A 23,993-nucleotide genomic window follows, 5' to 3' on the forward strand; every position below is an offset into this window, starting at 1 on the left:
TTTCGTAAATGCCTTTATATAAAAGGTGTTCCTCCCTTCCCTATAAGTTTAAAAATATACAAAAAAAAGTTCAAGTAGGTTGTGCAGTATTTATTAAGTTATGATGTATATATATAAAATAAATATATAATAAGTTTGTTCAACAGAATATTTCTCAACTGACAATTTTTGATATTTTTGCTATCTAGTATTAAATTTTTTAAATCAAATAATATTTTTTTATGTAATATAAATATATAGGCCTGCTATTTTAGAAAACACATAATACTTCACTCTTACTTTAATAATATAAAATTATAAGTTTATTATACAGTACAATAATTTTTTTTACTATCTTCATTCAAAAGGTTTATAAGGTTTTACAGTACAAGATAAAAAAAAAAAAGTTGTCATAGAGTCAACACATTTATTTTAGTAAAAATACAATTAACTAATAACGTCATAGTGGTAAACAGCAATAACTAGTTTTATACTTAATAAAACTTACTTTATTAAATATACTTTTAAAGTGGTACATGGTGAATTAATCAAAACTTATACTCTAGTAGTACTGTAAATTTCGTAAATCTTAACTGGAACTTTCACATTTTAAAGTTTGAATAAGTTTAAAAGACCTTAACTTTTTAACTTACTTTTGCTTTATACCAAACCATTGCTTCTACTTTGAAATATTGATACCAGTAATTATTAAGTTTCAAATAGAAATTTCTACTTTCGCCTTCGTATATGGTTGTTGTTTCGTTAAAATTTGTGTAAAGTATGTTCTCTGGGTCAAATTTATTATCTGTGTAGCAGTAAAAACAGCTTTAAACTATGTTTTCTAAAATGCTAGTTTTAACTTTATTAGTTCTGATCGCTTATACTTATTTTCGGTTTAACTAACTTTATATGTTGAGTTATGTGTTTGAAGTATAAAAAATAACCAAGTACATTTCTATTTGTAAAAAACTTGTAAAATTTAATTAATTTTTGTTTTTGATATCTATAGGTAGAATGTTTTTTTGTATAATTCAAATACGCGTTTCTATAACAACATATACTACAATTTATTTCTCAAACACAATATTTTATTTCAAAACAAAGCGAAAATATTTTTAATATAAAAGAAATAAATAGTAAAAGTGTAAAGCACTTTTTTACATTTTTTTTTTATTTAATCAATACTCTTACCTGTCTTATATTCATATCCGCTTTCTGAGTCAGATGTTACTCTTGTGTATGAAACCACTTGACTCAGAACTTCAGAATTTGATGTCCTTGAAATAAATAAAAACAACATTAACATTGTTTTTAATGGAAAAAAATTAATAATAATAATACAATTTATTGTTAAAAACTGTTAAATAACTATTTTGAAAACAAAATTTTACTAGTTTTTCTATAAATGCAATAGAAGACAGATTGTAATGGTTATTTATATGTAGTGTCAATATAAAATGCTTTACTAACAGAAATAATATATTTAGCAGTAAGACTGCTATTTTGTAGTTGCTCATTTGTTTTTCTTTAAATGTTCAATCTAAATAATTAATTATACTAAATATCTGTACAAAAAAATATATAGTGTAATTCAACAGTAAATGTTATTATTACTTTTACAATATAAGTTAACAAAAAGTTATTTAAACTATTTGTTCTTATAAACTGTAATTTAACGTTCCAGAAGCTAGAAAACAAATCTTTGTAGAAAAATATAACATTAAACTAACAAACTTAAGTAAACTTATTCAACATTTATTTTTATTTTAAGTTTTTTAAAATGAAAAAAACTATTTATTAAAAATTACTTCTTAATATTTTTACAAAAAGTAAAAACTATACGGAAAATTAAAAGTTTACTAAAGCACGAATAGTTTTAAAAAATTAACTTGTTACTGTTTTTTTTGTGCTATTTATATAAAACGCTTATTAATAAAGATAAACAATTGATCAATACAGCAATTCAGCTAATTTATAAAGCAGATTTTAGTAATGAACAACTAGTATATTCAAATTTTGTAAAATTAGTTCTATGTGTTTAAACGATGTATAAAATAATTTAGTTAACTTTACTTTTGATCCATCAATAAGCTAACTAGGTAATTCTAAAGTTTTTTATACATTTATTTTTTTACTGTTAAAATACCTTTTTAGACCTAATCTCAATATAAATTAAAAAATAGTCATTGTTATAATAATCACTCATGGAATTTTATTCTGACTTTAAGTATTTTTATTTAATTGTTTACTGTATGAAGGCTAAGAAAATATAGAATGTTGTAAATTTAAACTGACAATATCTGACTTTATTTTTAATTTTGTCAAATTTCTTTACTTTTTTTCAAAAACCCCTTTTTTTTCCTGACTTTTCCTAACTTTTTTCAATTTTTTAAGCTTTTCCTGACTTTTCCTGACCTTGTGGCAACCCTGCACCAATAGTAATGACAATGTCCTAATTTACCAGATAGTTTTTATAATAACCACCAAGTGAAAGGTTGTAAAATAAAAAGTGAAACCTTGGGGAAACGTTTTAGTCAGAATGACATAGGGGATACTTACAATTTAAAAGACTTAAGTAGTCATTATAATCAACATTCCTATATGGGTAATTGCATTCAGAACACTATACATGAAAATGTGCAGGCCAACAGACAGAAGCAGTCTTTATATTATGAAAGTTCACTAGCGGAAGAAGACTCAGAGATAGAGGAACTTACAAAACTACTAGTCCAAGCTAAAATTTAAAAAAGGAAAGCTACCTTTTAAAAGGAATTAAATTCAATTTACAGTAGATTAAATGAAGGTCTAAACAAATCCCAAAGTAAGATAAGTTACAGTGGCAGCAGTCCTGTATATAATACTTCCCACACTGTAAGGGCTACATATAACAGCAGTTTGAAACAAAGGACTCTAGAAAATCGGAATCTTTTTTCCCAGATTGAAGCCATAAGGGACCGTGACAATTAATTAAGATTTTTTGAGGATAGGTGTAGTACATATGGTGTTACTGGTGATACTGAAAAATTTGAAATTCTCCAAAAAGACTTGCCACGTCCTGACATAATGAGCTTTTTTGAAGGTTATGATGAGGATACAACTTACTACAATCTTTTCAAGTTTTTAGAAGGCAAAGGTAAAAAATAGTTTATTATTTTTGAGAATATACAATTACTCAGTTTCACCGCAGAGCGGATTTTCAAATTGTAAATCTGTAGTAAAATAATAATGTTAAAAATGACAAATAATTAAAAACTGGTTTGAGTTAAGTTTATATACAAAAAAAAAAAAAAAAATTAATTAAAAATTATATTGATGCAAAACAACCTTTAATTTAAAAACTATCAAATTAAAGTCTACAAACAATATAATTAAACCATAGTATACAGTGGGGTATTGATATCTATTGGATTTAAAAAGATAAAAACTTTTACAGAGTTAGAAGTTATGGAGTAATAGATACATATTATTAAGCACACAGTTCTAATAATAAATTAATAATGTGATAATGTTCAAAATAAATAAAGGAATAACAAACATTTAAACATAAAGATCCCAGTAAAATTATAAAATATGGAGTAACTGGCCGAATGGTGTGGTTTAATGTTGAAATAAATTAATTAAAATTGCTGAGAAAGTGAATTGCTCAACATTAATTAAGATGATAGAAAAAATGACTGAAGTCCAAAAAGAATCAACTAATGCTAGGTTATCTAAGTCTGAAATGTTTCTTACCGTAACTGTATATGATTCTTCTATTTGTTCTATATTCATTCTTAATGAAATGCAGGAAATTAAGGGAAACTTGGCAAATCAGGCAGAAGTAATAGACTCCATGAAAAATTCACTTATTTTTTTAAACAATCAGTTTGAAGATATTGAAAAAAAAAAAAAAAATATCAAAAAGGAGGTTAATTTTTTAAGTTAGATAATGGGAGATTAAATCATCAATTGAAAGAAATGAAGAAGAAGTTCAGTTATTCAAGCGTACAACTTGACTACATTAGAATAAAATTTGAAAAGTAGGAATGTCGAGATCAGTGGGGTGCCTTTTATTAAAAATGAAAATGTACTTGATGTTGCAGTGAGAACAAAGAAAAAAGTTGACCTTCTGTTGTGTGAGGAAGATATTGAGTCAGCAAGACAACTAGTTAAAAAAGATAATAAAAATGAAGTAATCAAAAGTTCTATTTTAGTTAGATTTAAAAATATTAATAAAAGAAATTACATATAAAATAATAATAAGAATCTAGCTAAGGCTAAAATTAATTCATTAGATGATAGTATTAAAAATGTGTACATAAATGAAAATCTTACTCCCAAAAATAAACAATTATTCTATATGACAAACTGTTATAGAAAAACTAACAACTGAAAGTTTCTTTGGACTACAAATGGCACAATTTATCTAAGAAAAATAGAAGAATCAGATACAGTTACGGTAAGAAACATTTCAGACTTAGATAACCTAGCTTCTTTGTTGAGAACTTTGTTATTTTGTTTAGAAACATTTTAGTAGTTTAATGTCTGTCAATAAAAGTGTATATATTTGTTTAGTGTGTAAAAAAAGTGTGAAAAATAATTGTATTTATTGTGAAATATGTGGACAATGGTCACATTTTAAATGTTGTAAAATTTCTAGTTCCCAATTTGTTTCTTTAAGTAAGTCTAATGAACCTTTTTTTGTTTTAATTGTTAAGTACAGGAAACACCTTTTAGTTTAATAAGCAATAAAGAATTTAAAAACCTTAACTTTAGTAGTATTTGTAGTTATAGCTGTAAAATTTGTAATAATAACAATTGTTTTTGTAAAAATATTTTTTTATTTAGTCAAGTTAATAACATTGAACTTTTTATGTTAATAAATAATAGCATTTCAATTAAAAAATTAAATTATAATATTCAGACTGGGCCTATTGTTAAGGGGTCTCAGTATTCGTGTTCAGGTGATTTTGAAAATTTATTAGATAAAGATTTTATAGCAGTTTAAGTTTTTTACACATAAATATAAGAAGTTTTATTAGAAATAAATCTAAGCAAGAGGAATTAATGTACTCATATAAAATCATACCGGGTATAATAGGAATCAGTGAAACTAAAATTAATAAAAATACCGATAGAAATTTTTTATCATTAACTAATTACAATTTAATTGTGTAAATTCTATGTCAAACTCAGGAGGCGTTGGTGTGTATGTCAAAAATTCAGTTATGTATTCAATCAGGAAAATCGTTAATTTTATATGTGTTAGTTATGAATCTATATTGTTAGAAATATCAGTAGGATTTAATAGTAAATACAATAAAAATATTTTAGTAGGATTAAAATACCATCACTCTAATGCTTCAATTCCTGAATTCAGTAAAAAAAATTCAGATTTCTTCTTAGAAAATATAAATAATTATAAAAATATTTGTATATTTGGAGATATTAAAATTAAATATTTAAATGATAAAGCTACATCAGTGAAAAATTACTTAAATCATATAAATGGATTTGGTTTTACAAATATCATCAAATTCCCAACTAGAATTAATAATTCTTGGGGTACATTGATAGATCATTTTTATTGCTCAACACCAGAAAAAGTTATTCAGTGCCAAGTGCTTTTGTCGGATATATCAGACCACTTTCCCCTATTTATAAAACTTAAAAAATTGCAACTTATGAAAAATGATTTCAAAAATAAAAACCAATACTTCCAAGATTTCTCAAAAATCAATACCAAAAAACTTTTAGCAGATGCTTCACTGATTCTTAGCATACATGAAACTAACAATTTTATTCAATCTGTAAGTTCTATTGATACAAATATTAATAACTTAATAGGAAAAACCTAATAGAAATAACTTACAAAAATGTTCCAAATAAATAATTATTTGTCTAAACTGAAATTGAAATCAAAACCTTGGATAAATAGCAATATTGAAATCCATAAAACAAAAAAATAGATTACACAAAAGTATCTGCAAAAATAATTTTGATAATCCAATTAAAGTTCAAGAGTACAAAAAATTCAGAAACAAACTTACAAAAATTAAAACAATATCAAAAAAGGCATACTATGAAAACATGCTTAAAATCTCTGAAAAAAATACATCCAAAATTTGGAGAATAATAAATAGTATAACCTATAGGAAAAATAAGAAAACCAATTTCCACACCAGCTAGATATAAATGAAAATTCTTATACCAAACCAGTTGAAATAGTTGATAAATTAAGTACTTATATTGCAAGTATTGGCTTACAGACCTGTACAAAAAAAAAAGGGATATTCTGAACTCAGCTAATAAAATAAAAATGTTTGTAACAGTTTCTTTTGGTTAGATGTAACAGAATTAGAAATACTTAACATTATAAAAAACTTAGAATCAAACAAGGCCAATAGTCATGATAATATATCAGTTAAAATTTAAAAAAAAATTAATAGTCCTATCTCTAGAGTTTTAAGTGAATTGATTAATCAAGCATATTATGATAGTAAAAATCCAAATTGTTTAAAATTAGCAAAAGTAATTCCAATATTCAAATCAGGATCAAAAAATTTACCAGGCAACTATAGACCAATCTCAATTTTATCTAACTTAAATAAAATAATTGAAAAAGTAATATATAATCGTTTATATAGTTTTTTTTACTAAAAAAAATATTTTAAACAATTCACAACTTGGTTTTCGAGAGAACCATTCTACTACCATGGCTTTGTCTGAATTTGTAGAGGGTGTTCTGAACAGGTTTGATAAAGGAGAATCAGTATGTGCTTTGTTACTTGATTTAAGTAAAGCATTTGACAGTGTTGATAGAAGGATTTTGCTAAACAAATTAGAATGTTATGGTGTAAGACGGAAGATGCAATCGTTAATTAAATCTTATTTGACTGAAAGGGAACAGTATGTTAATTTCTGTGGGTATAAATCAACACATAAAAAAATAGATGTAGGAGTTCTACGAGGTTCAGTCCTAGGACCTCTTTTATTTCTCATACTCATAAATGACTTACAAAACAATACAAACTTAAAAGTAATAATTTTTGCAGACGATACCTTACTGTATAAAACATTTAATAAACACACATATTTACAAGACAGTGACAACCTTAATTTTGAACTTCAAAAAGTCTTAAGTTGGCTTGAAGAAAATAGACTTAAATCAAGTATTGGTAAAAAAATGCATTCTATTTCATCCACTTAAAACAACTTTTTGGAAAAGTATAAAATTTTATGTCAAAATAGGTAAAACAATAGTAAAAAAGTTAAAAAGTTACAAGTACTTAGAAGTAATAATAGATAATAATTTAAGTTGGGCGAACATATTGAAATTGTAAAAGGTAAATTATTAAGGGCTATTGGTGTTATTTATAAAACAAGGTACTTTTTAAATAAAAAATCTCTACACTTAATTTTTAATTCACTTTCATGAGCCATATAAGGTATGGTCTGTTATGCTGGGGCAGAACTAATGAAAGAAAAATAAATGAAATCAATGTACTCTTTAAAGCACTCAGGTGCATTCATTATAAAAAGTACAACAAGAGTGTGAGAAATTTAAAAGTGACCAAAAAATATTAAATTTCGAAAATTTATTTAAATATGAGCTGGGAGTTTTTATGTTCAAATTTGTAAATAATTTTTTACCTGTAAATTTTAAGTGTTACTTAAGAAATATAAATGATGTACATAGCCATTCAACTAGGTGCTCGAAAACTAATTTTTTCTTACCAAGATTCAAAATCAGTAATGGTCATAAGTTACTAGCTTATCAGGGTAGTAAACTTTGGACAGACTTACCTATTAAGTTGAAAGACCAAAGTCATATTGGAAGGTTCCAGGTTGAACTAAAAGGATACTTATTAAATATTCAATTAATTCAATAGAGTTTAAATAAGATGAACAAGAACTTTTTTTTTATAAACAGTAGATTAGTATCAATTTTTCATCTGAGTAGGTATTTGTCTTTTTTTTGAGTAGGGGTTTATAAACTGGGTTTCAATAGCATTGGTCCACTCAAGTTTGTAGAAAGTTGTAATTTATATTTTTTCTGTTTGTAGTTTGTTAGTGTATTAGTAAGTGTAAAGCAAATTATTAGTCTCTAAACATATTTTTGCCAGAAAACAAAGAAAGTTAAAAGTTTAAATCATGAGCTACAATCACTGATAAAACTTTAAACTAGTAATAGGTTGACTTATTTTATGATCTTTAGTGTTTTTATGTTATTTATTATTGTTATTCTTTTTTTTTTCAAAAAGAAAACCTTATTTACTATTTTCAGTATTTTTTTGTGGTTGTTTACTTTTTAATTTTGGTATAGTTAAACTCACATATTTAAACATTTATTCAAGGTAGTAAAAAACAAATAGTTTTTATTAAAGTGATATAATTGTTTTATACTTTTTATTTAGTTTAAGCAATTTTTTTTATGGATACATCTTTATTTTACTTTTTTTTTTTTGAATTTTGCAGCTTTTTTTTATTTATTTTTAATTTTTCAATGTTATAGCCTTATTTTACTGTTACTTATTTTTATGATAAGTCAAACTAGGTTGGTAGTAGAGTCAAAATTCTTAAACACACATAAAAAAAATTAAAAAAACTTCAATTTTTTTTTCTCTTTTTTTTAATCATATAAAAGGTTAACTTATTTGCAAAATTCTGGATAAATTTAAAAATTAAAACTTTAGATAAAAACTTAATATTTTAACGTAAAGTTAGATATATATTTTATGTGTATATAATGTTAGATATATGTGTGTGTAAAAATTCTTTATTTTTTTTGAAAATTTATTTATTTTGTTATTATTATTATTTCTTTTAGAAAAATATTTAATGTTGTAAAGTTTAATTTTTTTATAGAGCTTTTCGTTTTAGAATTTTAATTTTTTCTTTTTTTTCCATTTTTAGCTCATTACAATTTTGATTAAGTTTGGGTATGCAACTTGATAACCGAGAGGTATTTTTGCTATCCAGGTCATTGAACCAAAAAATTTTTGAGCTTTTTTTTTTTTCGTTTTCGTTCAACTAACTTACTAAACTAAGTTCTCAAGGGTAATGGTTGAATTCACTAAGATGATAAAGACATCAATATATTTGGTCATCACACTAGCATTACAAATAACAACCCTAGTAAGTTTTTTAGGTCACTTGCACAAGGTGAGGTTGTTCAGTTTGATGTTGTAATGAGTGAAAAAAAATATGCCACAGGCTGTGAACGTAGCAGGTCCTAATAACAAACCAGTTTAAGGTTTCAAATATGCCCAAGACAGGTGTTCAAGCTATAACCAGAGGTTTTACAAAAAGCAGAGGCCACAACAAAAATTTTATTTGTTCAATGATTGTTGCAAATTAAGAGACAAACAGCAGAGAGAAGAGAAAAACAATTTTAAGATAAAACACAACCACCAATTAACCCATCAGGTTAAAACAACTCATAATAGACGTTTTGTAAAGGATAATATTAATTTATACTAGCATTGAAGGCATTGGAAATTAAATAATTTTGTAAATTTCTAGGAACATTTAACAACTTTATTTTGACATTAAAGGGTTTTCATTTAATTTTATACCATTTAAGGCTTTTGGAAACAAGGAATTTTGTAAATTTAAACGGATAAAATCTGACTTTGTTTTTTGTCAAATTTCCCCACTTTTCCTGGTTTCTTGACCTTGTGGCAACCCTACTACTTTGTATAAACAGATAAGACAGTTTGGAATGATGTTTCTTTTATATTGTGCCACTCTAGTGGTAATTGTCTCTTTTTTTAATTTCTTCTTTTTTTTCGCAAGCGATATAAAGTTGATAGTCTCGATTAATGGGCCAGTTCAGTACGGTGCAGTTTTTCTAGTTGCTACTTGATTGAATGGTCTGAACTCAGTGCAGCTTTTTGCTGCACTTAAGTTTTAATGGTTTCAATCTTGTTGAAGTGATTTCGATTTTAGAATGTTTTTTTAGTTTGGTTTAAACATGTAGTGTTTAGTTTCTGTTATTCTAGTGTAATGTTGTGCAGTTTTTTATCATCTTTTCGTTTCGCAAGTTCATTGTAAATAAAATCATTATCACAAATTCGAACTCAGTATAAGTAACTGTTTTGTTAAACCTTTAGTAAATATTAAGTAAGTCATTTTAGTATATTTAAGCACTTATAATTTAAGCGTTATCTTGGGGACTTCTACTTTATAAGTTAGAGCGCACGTTGCGTATTAAAACCAGGCCAAAAATAAGTTATATGAGTAGAACCTTTACAGGTAGCGTCATGATGACCCGGACGTCCAGTTATTTATAGCTGGAATCGAACACAGATACCTTCATTAAAATTTTTACATTTGTTAGATGGTGACTTGAAAACAGAGTAAAATAAACTTTATTAATAATATTATAAATTCGATAAATTAAAGGGCATTTATTTAACCCAGTCATTTGGTCTGTAAAGTTTTAAAAATGAGTTTAAAATTTCTAGTTGGAAAAACAACTAAGTAGTTCGAGTTTGTGAGAGATTTGTGTTGTTTTTTGCAAAAAGTAATTAGCTTTATTATGTTGAATTGTATGTTAAAGTGGTTTGGGAAAAGCTAATAGACATGTGTTAGAACTAAAATGTGTTTGTTGTGTAGATATTATTGCAATTTATGTTGAAGCGTTTTTTCAAAATGAGTTTTAAACTTGTACGAGCAAGTTTAAACAAAAGTTTGTCTTGTTTTCAAGTTGTTCCGCGTTTTGTCAAATTAATTAAATATCGCTCAATCGTTTTAAACATTTTATTAAAAATTAAAATGTAACTAAAGGCTTCAAATAATAAAACTTTCTTATAACAAAAAGAGTTTTAAACGTCTATAAAAGTTAGCAACTGTAAAGTTTAATTGTTTTGTTTTTAAACAATCGGTTAATTTGAACTATAATGGATAATAAACTTTTTAAACTACAAGTAAAAACATTGTTGTTTTTTCGTTCGTCCTTGTAAAAATATTTGTATGAGGTTATTAAAACTTGTTTTCGAGTGCATAATCGGTTATTGAAGTGAAATTTCTTAAGTTTATTAAACTTAATTGAGTTTTATATTTAGCAACAATGTTATATTCAAACTTTAAACTATAATATTTAAAGTTTTTTTTTTTTTACAATGACCTTGTTAATTGCTTGTAACAAACTTTATTGGCATGTTTTTTGTTGTTATACACTTCAGCTAACTTATAAAAACACAATTTTAATAAGGTCATTTGAGCTATTAATATCTTATTCAACATTTAAACGCTAACAACAACTTTGTTTTTAACTTTCTTAGAATGTTAAAGTTTTATAAATTAGTATAAAGTTCAAGAGCTATATATTTTTACGAAACAAATTTAAGCTTTTGAAATGAATATAATTGTTTGTTTTGTCAACTAACTCATGTTGAATGTGAAATGTTTTTTATTTTAAAGCTTGTAGAGAATTACTGTATACTGATTGGAGCAAAAAATGTTTTTTCAATTAGCTTAAAACATACAAGACTTTTAAGATAAAAATAAATAGACTAATCGACTAATGAAATGTTATTGCTAACTAAAAGCATGTAACTTGTTACTTTTTTTATGTTTTAACTTGTTTTTAAAATTGATATAAAGTAGTGTTACGTATTTCTATTTGGACTTTCGCACGAACGGCCCGAGAAACGAATCGGCGAGGAGCGGTACGAGGAGACCGAGCTTCATGTACGAGGAGAGGAACGAGGAGATGTACGGAGAGACGGATCAGAGGATTCCGTAGCGCCAAGAGACCGCTGGTTGAGGCAAGGAGACGGTTCCGTAGGGCCAAGAGACCGCGGGTTGAGGCATGGAGACGGTTCCGTAGGGCCAAGAGACCGCGGGTTGAGGCAAGGAGACGGTTCCGTAGGGCCAAGAGACCGCGGGTTGAGGCAAAGAGACGGTTCCGTAGGGCCAAGAGACCGCTGGTTGAGGCAAGGAGACGGTTCCGTAGGGCCAAGAGACCGCTGGTTGAGGCAAGGAGACGGATTCCGTGGCGCCAAGAGACCGTTGGGTGAGGCGAGGGGACGTATCAGCATAAACCGGTCAAACGACGTGGAGATGTACAAGGGCGGAGCGAGTTTCAGCAGCAAAGAACTTTTTAAAAAAAAAACATTTGTCTGTCATTTAGAAAACTGTATTATGCTTTTATTAACTTTGTGTATTTTAAATTAATGCTTTTTAAACTAAGGAGATAAAAGTCGGCGGTCGTTTTTTCGTTAATTTTTCTATATAGGGAGTTTTAAGCATTCTTACAAGTGTTAAATAATATGAATAAAAATTATTGTTTCTTTTTCGGAAAACCAAGAAAAATTTTTTAAAGTCCGAGGGTAAGAGGAGAAAATGTGCCACTCTAGTGGTAATTGTCTCTTTTTTTAATTTCTTCTTTTTTTTTCGCAAGCGATATAAAGTTGATAGTCTCGATTAATGGGCCAGTTCAGTACGGTGCAGTTTTTCTAGTTGCTACTTGATTGAATGGTCTGAACTCAGTGCAGCTTTTTGCTGCACTTAAGTTTTAATGGTTTCAATCTTGTTGAAGTGATTTCGATTTTAGAATGTTTTTTTAGTTTGGTTTAAACATGTAGTGTTTAGTTTCTGTTATTCTAGTGTAATGTTGTGCAGTTTTTTATCATCTTTTCGTTTCGCAAGTTCATTGTAAATAAAATCATTATCACAAATTCGAACTCAGTATAAGTAACTGTTTTGTTAAACCTTTAGTAAATATTAAGTAAGTCATTTTAGTATATTTAAGCACTTATAATTTAAGCGTTATTACCAGGTAGCGTCAATATAAAGAACAACATAAAATACAAGCAAAATATCAAAAATGAAAATTACTTTTGAAACACAATCACATAGTGAAAGTGCAACTTGACAATAGACCAAGTTTTAGTCAGTAAGTTTTATTCAATTTAACAACTGGTAGTATTTATGTCTATTTCAAAACACTTAAGACAATAAACTAAAAACTAAATAAATCTTTTGGTAACCAATAAACTGTAAAAGGTTTAATAAACTATTAAACATGTAAATCTGGCTCATATATTTAACCAATAATTAATTTAATTGGTTAACACCAGTTGAATTATTAACTTTATAATAAAACAATACTTACAATAAACACATATAAAAAGTTCAAGATAAGATTTCTTTCTTAAGGTCTCTCACACAGAACAAAACTGACTAAGTGCTGTATTGTTATGTTTTGATGTTTCATTGCATCAGTATTTAATTTGAAACAATGCGTGATGAGTGTGAAGTTAGATTGATTCAAAAGCTTTATTTTTTTACTAACTGTAAATATTTTGAACAATTTGGCCTTATTTCACACTCACTACTTATTCAATGACTAAAACGTCATGACAGACATTCAATGAGTGTGACTAAAACGTCATAATCGACATTCATTGAGTGTGACTAAAACGTCATAATCGACATTCATTGAGTGTGACTAAAACGTCATAATCGACATTCATTGAGTGTGACTAAAACGTCATAATCGACATTCATTGAGTGTGACTAAAACGTCATAATCGACATTCACTGAGTGTGACTAAAACGTCATGGCAGACATTCACTGATTGTGACTAAAACGTCATAATCGACATTCACTAAAAGTGACTAAAACTTCATGGTATAAATTCACTGAGTTTGACTAAAACGTCATAATCGACATTCACTGATTGTGACTAAAACGTCATGGTAGACATTCACTGATTGTGACTAAAACGTCATGGCAGTCATTCACTGGGTGTGACTAAAACGTCATAATCGACATTCACTGAGTGTGACTAAAACGTCATGGCAGACATTCACTGAGTTTGACTAAAACGTCATGGCAGTCATTCACTGGGTGTGACTAAAACGTCATGGCAGTCATTCACTGAGTGTTACTAAAACATCATGGTAGACATTCACTGAGTGTGACTAAAACGTCATAATCGACATTCGCTGAGTGCGACTAAAACGTCATGGTAGTCATTCACTGAATGTTACTAAAAAGTCATGGCAGACATTCACTGAGTGTGGTTAAAACGTCATAATCGACATTCACTGAGTGTGACTAAAACGTCGTGACAGACATGCACTGAGTGTGACTAAAACGTCATAATCGACATCCACTTAGTTTGACTAAAACGTCATGGCAGACATTCACTGAGTGTTACTAAAACATCATGGTAGACATTCACTGAGTGTGACTAAAACGTCATAATCGACATTCGCTGAGTGTGACTAAAACGTCATAATCGACATTCGCTGAGTGCGACTAAAACGTCATGGTAGTCATTCACTGAATGTTACTAAAAAGTCATGGCAGACATTCACTGAGTGTGACTAAAACGTCATAATCGACATTCACTGAGTGTGACTAAAACGTCATGGCAGACATTCACTGAGTGTTACTAAAACATCATGGCAGGCATTCACTGAGTGTTACTAAAACATCATGGCAGGCATTCACTGATTGTGACTAAAACGTCATAATCGACATTCACTGAGTGCGACTAAAACATCATGGTAGTCATTCACTGAATGTTACTAAAAAGTCATGGCAGTCATTCACTGATTGTGACTAAAACGTCATAATCGACATTCACTGAAAGTGACTAAAACGTCATGGTATAAATTCATTGAGTGTGACTAAAACGTCATGGTAGACATTGACTGAGTGAGACTAAAACGTCATAATCGACATTCACTTAGTTTGACTAAAACGTCATGGCAGACATTCACTGAGTGTTACTAAAACGTCATGGTAGACATTCACTGAGTGTGACTAAAACGTCATAATCGACATTCGCTGAGTGCGACTAAAACGTCATGGTAGTCATTCACTGAGTGTGACTAAAACGTCATGGCAGGCATTCACTGATTGTGACTAAAACGTCGTGACAGACATGCACTGAGTTTGACTAAAATGTCATGGTAGACATTCGCTGAGTGTGACTAAAACGTCATAATCGACATTCACTGAGTGTTACTAGAACGTCATAATCGACATTCGCTGAGTGTGACTAAAACGTCATAATCGACATTCACTGAGTGTTACTAAAACGTCATAATCGACATTCGCTGAGTGTTACTAAAACTTCATAATCGACATCCACTTAGTTTGACTAAAACGTCATAATCAACATTCGCTGATTGTGACTAAAACATCATGGCAGACATTCACTGAGTGTGACTAAAACGTCTTATTCGACATTCACTGATTGTGACTAAAACGTCATAATTGACATCCACTTAGTTTGACTAAAACGTCATGGCAGACATCCACTTAGTTTGACTAAAACGTCATAATCGACATTCGCTGAGTGTGACTAAAACGTCATAATCGACATTCGCTGAGTTTGACTAAAATGTCATAATCGACATTCACTTAGTTTGACTAAAACATCATGGTAGACATTCACTGAGTGTTACTAAAACGTCATAATCGACATCCACTTAGTTTGACTAAAACGTCATAATCGACATTCACTGAGTTTGACTAAAATTTCATGGTAGACATTCGCTGAGTTTGACTAAAATGTCATGGTAGACATTCGCTGAGTTTGACTAAAATGTCATGGTAGACATTCACTGAGTGTGACTAAAACGTCATAATCGACATTCGCTGAGTGTTACTAAAACTTCATAATCGACATCCACTTAGTTTGACTAAAACGTCATAATCGACATTCGCTGAGTTTGACTAAAATGTCATGGCAGACATTCACTGAGTGTTACTAAAACGTCATAGTAGACATTCACTGAGTTTAACTAAAACGTCATGGCAGACATTCACTGAGTGTGGCTAAAACGTCATAGTAGACATTCGCTGAGTGTGACGTCAAAATACATTGAGATCAACAGTCATTAATTAGGAGTCTTAAAGGAAATGAATTTAATAATACGACGTTATGAAAAAATGAGTGGCGATAAGAAAGAGAAACTAGATTTTTACATAATTTAAAATGTTTTTATAGTCTTTTTTTACGTGTTTTACAAATAACACAGTGAAAAGAATATACAAAGTGTTTTTTTATTGATAAATTGTTTTCTAACTTGAATTTAACTTTTTTTAAAAGTTACTCACGAAGCAAGTAACTTATTTAAATCATTTTTACTTCGTAGAATATTTTAACACTTGCTGTATCATATCCTTCTTTTAAGATATACATTCGTTTTGTATTTTGTTTTTATAAATAAATTCTTACATTAATAAATTGGTTTATTTTGATATGTATTTCTTTTCTTTACTCTAATTTTGTTTGAAAAAAATAATTGAAAATAATAAAAAGTAACACTGGTTTTATTTAAATGTTTGTAATAACAATATATAAATTTTACGATTTAATAAGACACTTTAAATAATTTAAAAGTAACTTTTTAGTGTTACTAGTTATTAAAGCATTTATTATTTAACTATGCTTAGTTTACCCAAAGGGATTGTAAGTTAAGAAATAATTGTTGTCAAAAAAGATATAAAAATTGACGTTTTTAATGAAATTAATTCTATGGTAAAATCAATAACAAAGTTGTAAAGTCAAATATTTTTGATTTTTAGCTTAAATTAGTTTAAACATAACCTTCGAAAAAAAAACTTTCGAATCATCTTAAGAATTTAAAAATAGAGCGCGGTTGAAAAAAAAAAGTTTAACTAAGTAATCTACTGATTATAATTTAGCATTATTGATAGCAATAGCTTAAATCACATTGAGTTATTCACAATTGATCATATTCGTATATGTATTCCTACCAGGGGCGTCGCGTGGGGTGTTGCACTGCCGCAATTGCTCCACCTTAAAATTTTGTAAGAAAAATTTAAGTATCTATAACGTTTTATAAATTTTTAGGATAAAATATCTTATAAAACTTAAATTTAGACAACGACCATTTTGCTTATTACACTGCCGAAAGATCTTAGCTGTCAGCCTTAAATGAGCCTAAAAAAACAAAATTTCTTCAAGAATTACCGCAAAATTTATATCTTGTGGTCTGTAAGCTAAGTTGAAAATCCCCTGAAACAGTACAGGTTTAAGTATCATTCCACAAGCTATTGTAAACAAAAAATTAAAACAAAGCTAAACAGAGTAGAGGCAACTCGAGCGAAGAAAACTTGAGAATGGGCAATTCAAGAAGGGGCAACTCGAGCAGAGGCAACTCTACAATTTTTTTTCTGCACCACTTAAGAAAAGTACCACAACGCGCCACTCATTCCTACTAACCCATTGTTAAACTTGATATTTTTTTTAGAAATTAGACTCTTTAAGTTCAGTTTTGTTAAAGAACATGGTTTTTAAAGATTTTGAAAAGTTAAAAAAACTTGTTTAGACTTGAAAAATATCAGGATGATTCTGGACAGTTCAAGGTCACCCAGGAAAGTTTTTGACTCAAAGAGTTTCAAATCTGTTTGGTGCTTAAATTATGCTCTAATCAGCTTAAACAATAAAAATTCAATAAAAAGACAAAGTTTAATTTTCTAAGTTCTTACAAGTTTTGTAATCATTATATTAAAATATTAAAATATGCTTATTTACTTATTTGAACTAAAAAAGTGGTTTTTAAAATGCTACCGACAGGCTCTCTATTAAACACATAATAACAAGGTTTGTTTGAAAAATTTGAAAAAAAAAAAATATACTTCTTAAATTTTCGGCACAAGCCATTTAAGTAACAGGTCAAAATTGCACGAAGAAAAAACTGCACGAGGTTACTAAGTTGCACGAGGGGCCTAAATTGCACACAGACAAATTTATACAACGATAGTTTTGCAATAAAACAAATTTGCACGAGGTGACAAAATTGCACAAAGTGACGAAATTGAACGAAAACAGTTTTGCACAAGTTATAATTTTGCTTGAGAGTAAAAAATATGAATATATATAAAATAAAAATAATATAAAAAATTTATTTAAAAAAAAATACTGACCGAGGGTAAAGGTTTGGGGTAACAGTGATAGTAAAATTTAAAAAAAAAACTAATAAAATTATTAATAATAAAAATAAATTAATTTTAAATAAATCTAATGACTGAGGGTTAGGGATAGGGGGGTCAGTAATGATTAAAAAAGAAGAAAGGAAAAAAATAAATGAAAAAAAAAAAGTATAAAAAAAGTTACTAACCGAGTGTAAAAGTAAGGGGTAACAGTGATTGTAAAAAAAACTTATTTAAAAAAAATGTCAAAAAGTATAAACAAGTAAAAAATTAAAAAAATTTTACACGCGCAAAAATGTATCCGTGCAAAATTTTCTGCTCGTGCAAAAATGTTATTGTGCAATTTTACCTTCATACAATTTTATCTTATCGTGTAAAATTGTAAAGTGTTGTGCCCTCGTGCAAGTTTTTACGCTCATGTGACTATGACAGCTACCCAGTCATTCACCATAAAACTAAAATTAGTGAAATCTCTAGATGTTTGTTTCAAATAATTCGAATCAAAAACAAAAATATTTTAAACATTTGTATGGTTATTAAAAACTAGAACTCTGCACTTTGAAATAAAACTATAAAGTTTGCAATAATATATATGTCAAAACTAACGTTTAAGATGTGAACCCAAGTCGACAAATTTATTACCTATGGCCAACATCAATGTAATCTAGTTTAAATTTAAACCAAAACTACTATTTTGACGATTAATTATTTAAAGTTGTAATAAACAAAGCCAGAAAAATAATAAACTTCTTTTTTCAGTTATATTAATGACATATTATGAAGTTTAAAAAAAACAAGCTTAATATGATTGTATCAACAAAAAAAGATTCCAATTTTGCTTGAGTTTTTCAGATATTGTTTTAAACTAAACTAAGATAACCTAAGGGTGACATCTTAAAATAGAGTGAAATTATTACAAACATGTTTATCTTGAAAGTTGTTGTAGAAGAAAAGCCAAAATGTTATTCAAACCAAAAAAGTTCAGAAGCAAAGACATATAACTGTAGTGCTAAAATAAATGTACAAGTTTCAAAATATTTCTCGAGCGTGACACTTCAATTTAATCAAATAACAAATAATGAACTTTATTAAACGATCATCAACAATCGGAGAGAACCTGAAACCTATTTTATCCTTATTATGACTCATTAGGCACGCATAGTCACGAGAAACCGCTGTTCTAATTAAGCAAGCCAAAGGACAAAGTACTAAAGTGACCGTTTGTGGGTTACGTTGAAAAATAAAGTTTTTATATAAGTTTGTCAACTATTATATACTAAATTGCTTTAATAAACAATAATTTGTTGTATGACACAAACATATTATGCTTCACCAAATAAAAAATAAACATTTGCCCAATTTAATCAAATAAAAAGTAATGAACTGTAGAACCTTCAATAACAGCATCGGAGAGTACTTACGACCGGTTTTGTACTTATTAGGACTCACCGGGTAATAGTAGTCGCGAGAAACTGCTGTTGAAATCTAACTAAGCACGATAAAGTACAAATTACTGAGCTACGGTATAAAAATGAAAAATAAAATATTATGTTAATTTTGTAGTTTAATTATGTACTAAATTGCGTTTATTAATAATAATTTCGATTATGACATAAACTTAGTAGGCTTTAATTTATCAATTAAATAATAGATTTTTGCGTTGTTTGATGAATTTAATTCTTTTATATTTGAACCAAATTGTATACAGGATTGGTGATTCTTCATAAAATCCAAATAGTCAGTTAAGTTAAAGAATATTTTTTCTTTTGAGTTTGTATAAAAAATCGTATTATTTGATAGAGTTGAAAAATATAAAATGAAACTGAAATTTATCTTACGAAGTTTATTATACTCATTTACATCAGAACAAAGTTTACTCGTATGTTCAAGATTTATTAGATTTGTTTTTTAATTTATGTGTTGTAATAAATTAAAAGACATTTAATAATATACTTTAAATGTAAACTTAACGTAGACGTATTTTTTGTTTCTGCTTGTTTTCGTCTCAGCTTTTAAGTAGAAAACAACGGCTCGATAATGTAAAAAAAAGTTTTATGTCGATACTATCGGAAAAATTTACTACCTAGAAGTATTAAGATTACTACTGTTCTAAGCTGACATAATTAACTGTTTATATCAAAATTTAAAGAATTTTTAAAGTTATAAAAACTAGTTTTTGTTTTAGTATTAACTAAATCTTATTTACTAGTTTTTCGCTACAATAACTTTTGCACTTAAATTAAAAGCAGATACTCTTAGTTTTAAGGACTAACAAGGCAGGTGTAGTCGCAAGAAACTGCTAATGAAATCTAACTAAGCGCGATAAAGTACAAATTACTGAAGTTACGGTGTAAAATTGAAAAAAAATATATATTAACTTTGTAGTTTAAGTCTGTACTAAATTGCGTTTATTAATAATAATTTCGATTATGACATAAACTGAGTAGGCTTTACTTTACGAATTAAAAAATTGATTTTAGCGTTATTTGAAAAACTTAATTCTTTAATTTATGAACTAATTTATACACAGCATCGGTGATTCTTCATAAAATCCAAAAAGTTAAGTTAAGAATATTTTTACTTTTAAGTTTGTATGAAAAATCGTATTATTAGATAGAGTTGAAAAATATAAAATGAAATTGAAATTTATCTTTCGAAGTTTATTATACTCATTTACATCAGAACAAAGTGTACTCATACGTTCAAGATTTAGTTGATTTGTTTTTTAATTTATGTGTTGTAATAAATGAAATTTAATAATGTACTTTAAATGTAAACTTAACGTAGACGTATTTTTTGTTTCTGCTTGCTTTCGGCTCAGCTTGTAAGTAGAAAACGACGGCTTGATAATGTAAAAAAAAACTTTTATGTTAAATACTATTGGAAAAATTTAATACTTAAAAATATTAAGATTATTACTATTCTAAGCTGACACGATTAACTGTTTATATCAAACCTTCAAAAATGTTTAAAGCTAAAAATAATGGTTTTCGTTTTAGTTTTATTTAAATCTTATTTATCAGTTTTTCGCTACTATAACTTTTGCACTTAAATTAAATGCAGATACTCTTAGTTTTAAAATTTTAGTTTTTTGAGGCACGTATCTAACCAACTGAAAAATATCATTTATATTAAAGAGCAATAAGTTTCATAGAAAAAATGTTTGAGAAATTTTTAAAGCCATTGATTTACGAAACTATTTTAAAAACTATTGATATGTACATTCAGTAGTCAACGGTTTTGTTTTAGATTAAAAGTTGTTTTTGTTTTACATTTAACTTTATTTCAAGTAGTGATGTACCGGACTCACTATCCGGGTTCGGATCCGGCCGGATTTTGCCATTTTTGTCTGATATCCGAATCCGGCCGGATCTTGATATGAAAACAATATCAAATTCCGGTTCCGGCCGGATCTTAATTTTAAAAAAAGGTTTGGATCCAGTTTCGGCAGAATTCTAACAGAGATCCGGCCGATTCGGATTTAGTTAGTAAAAAAGAGCATACAGAAAAGTATTTTTTTTTCAAAAAAACCCTGTGTAAAAAAAAAAGAGTCATTTTCGTCAGCTAAAATTAAACACCTACTGTGATTGGCTCATTTTGTACACGTGACAAATTTACATTTGTTTATACTTAAACTATGAAATAAACATTTCAGAAATGCAACTCTTTACCTATGTTGTGATATTAAAAACTTTACTGCCAAATTGTCAACCTTACGGCTAGCTCTTCTGCTGATTATTAGATTAAAGTAATTTTTTAGTTTTAAAAAACCTTATTCTGACTCAGGCTAGTTTATACTCACTCTAGCTAGTTTGTTTTTGACTTAAACAATGGCAACCCTGCTAGTTTAAATATTTTTGGGAATTTTTGAAGATCTTAGGCTGCCTAAGGCTAGTTTAGTTTTTTATAAAAACTCAGGCTAGTTTTAAGCTCCGGATCAGGGTCCGGATCGGGCCGGATCTTGCAATTTTTGTTTGATATCCGGATCCGGCCGGATCTTGATATGAAAAAAGAGTTTAATTAAAAAAAATAATCCAGATTCGGGTCCGGCCGGATCCTTATTTTAAAAAAAAGTCCGGATCCGGGTGCGGTACATCACTAATTTTAAGCTGCTCGATATGCATCAAGATTAATGCTTAGATGTTAGCTAAGATTTTAATAAATTAATTTTATTTTGTGCTGACTAAAAATAGCTGTAATAAGTATAGATTTTCTGACAAAACCAAACTATAACATGCAAGTGTAACTAGACTTCAATAACGTTTCATTTTTATTAGTTAATAATATTTTTCTTAGATATGGTATGTTACATTATTACATGCTATACTTTATAAGATTTTGTGGTAAATGCCACGTATAAAAAAGTGTTTTCTATGTGAAGTATATGTGAAACTAATTAGCCTAGGTAAGCTAAGTCAAGATTATGTTCAGTTCATCATTTTTAAAAGTTAATTGAGTCAAACAGGTTTACTTTATTGATTAACATTACTTCATTAATAAAGGCAGACACTTTGTCTTACAAAGCTTTTATTACTAATAGAACGCTTAATAAATTTTTAACTAATAATATTGTTGCAGAATTATCTTATTAATATATGTGATTTAAATCTAAACTTTAAGTATCATCATCAGTTAAACATTGAGAGGTAGATTAATTTAAATATGCGGGTAAAACAACAAAGTATCATTTATGTTATGAAGATATTTCAGCAATTTAATTATTAGCCTATGAATTCTTGTGCAGTAAAAATTAGATGCTTTCTCAAGCTTTTTCATTAATAGTACGTTTAAAGCATCTTTAATTACCTTATACATCATAAGACTGATTAATTTAAAGCTAAAAAGAGCATGTTTAGAGCTATTGAGTGAATTTTCATCATCAAATTATTTAATTTTTTTTTACTGATTAATATTTTAAAAGTCTATTATCACTAAGTAATAACTAAATATACATTTTATTATATTGAAATACAGAATACACAGTTAAAAACACAATAATCTTACAAAAAATACAGAAATGTTAGTTTTTTACAGTTTATTGTGTTTACAACGCTTTATTCAAAAACAATAAATCATTATAAAAAAAGTTCAAAACAAAATATTAAACTTAAATCAAAGTTTAAACTACATTTAGTTTATAAATAGATATAATAATAAGTTATCTTATAATTATCTTTTGTGGTGTATCAAATACTGGTGGTCCTTTTGCGATAAACTTTATTAACTCTTCAGTTATCATTTGAGCCTGTTTATTTTGATCACTTTTAACTTCTAAATGTTCTTCTGTAATCATAGTTTCATCTTCATATTCTTCATACAATTCAGGAAACCACCAACTTATTTCGTTGTCAGAATCAACAATTTCAGTTTTAGTTGTTTCTTCTTTCACAGTTATCTTTTTACTACTTTTACAATGAGCGTTCAATAGGTCAATTAATTTATGCAAACTATTCAATCTTGGCTTCTTTTCGGTTGTTTCAGTGGAATTGGATTCTGTTTCAAGACTTCGCTTTCTAGTTTTATCCTTCTTAATCGTAGATTGATGTCTGTGATTTATTTCTTATTTAAAATTTAAACATAGTTTCTAACAAAACTAATTTACAAAATAAAATCTAAAAAAAGTGAGTAGTCCTTTCACGAAACTTTTGCACTGTATTGACAAAAGAAATGAATTACTTTGTATGATGTTAAATTAAAAACACATTTCAGTTTTTAAGTCATCAACACAGATATGACTATTTAATATTTATATCTAATGATTGTGATTAAAAAAAAAACTGAAATAAAACTTAAATAAATAAAAGTAGACATTGTATAGCGTATATTATCAATACTTTAGGCGTCCCCTTTTGCCTATGCTTTCTATATAATTATTTTTTGATGACACTTTAACAGGTTTCTTACAAACTATTCTTTTTCCAGTCAATATCTTTTTAGATTTTAATTCTTCATCTCTTTTCCTTATACTTTCTTTTTGTTCTTTTATTTGTCTTATTCTTTCTTGTTCTTATTTTAATTTTCTTTTTTCACGGTAGACATTAACTGTGGTTAAATTATTTAGTTAATTAACTGACGAAACATTAAAAAGTTTTAAATTAATCATAAA

Source organism: Thalia democratica, chromosome 4 (assembly GCF_965202585.1).
Source record: "Thalia democratica chromosome 4, ktThaDemo2.hap1.1, whole genome shotgun sequence".
NCBI lineage: Eukaryota > Metazoa > Chordata > Thaliacea > Salpida > Salpidae > Thalia > Thalia democratica.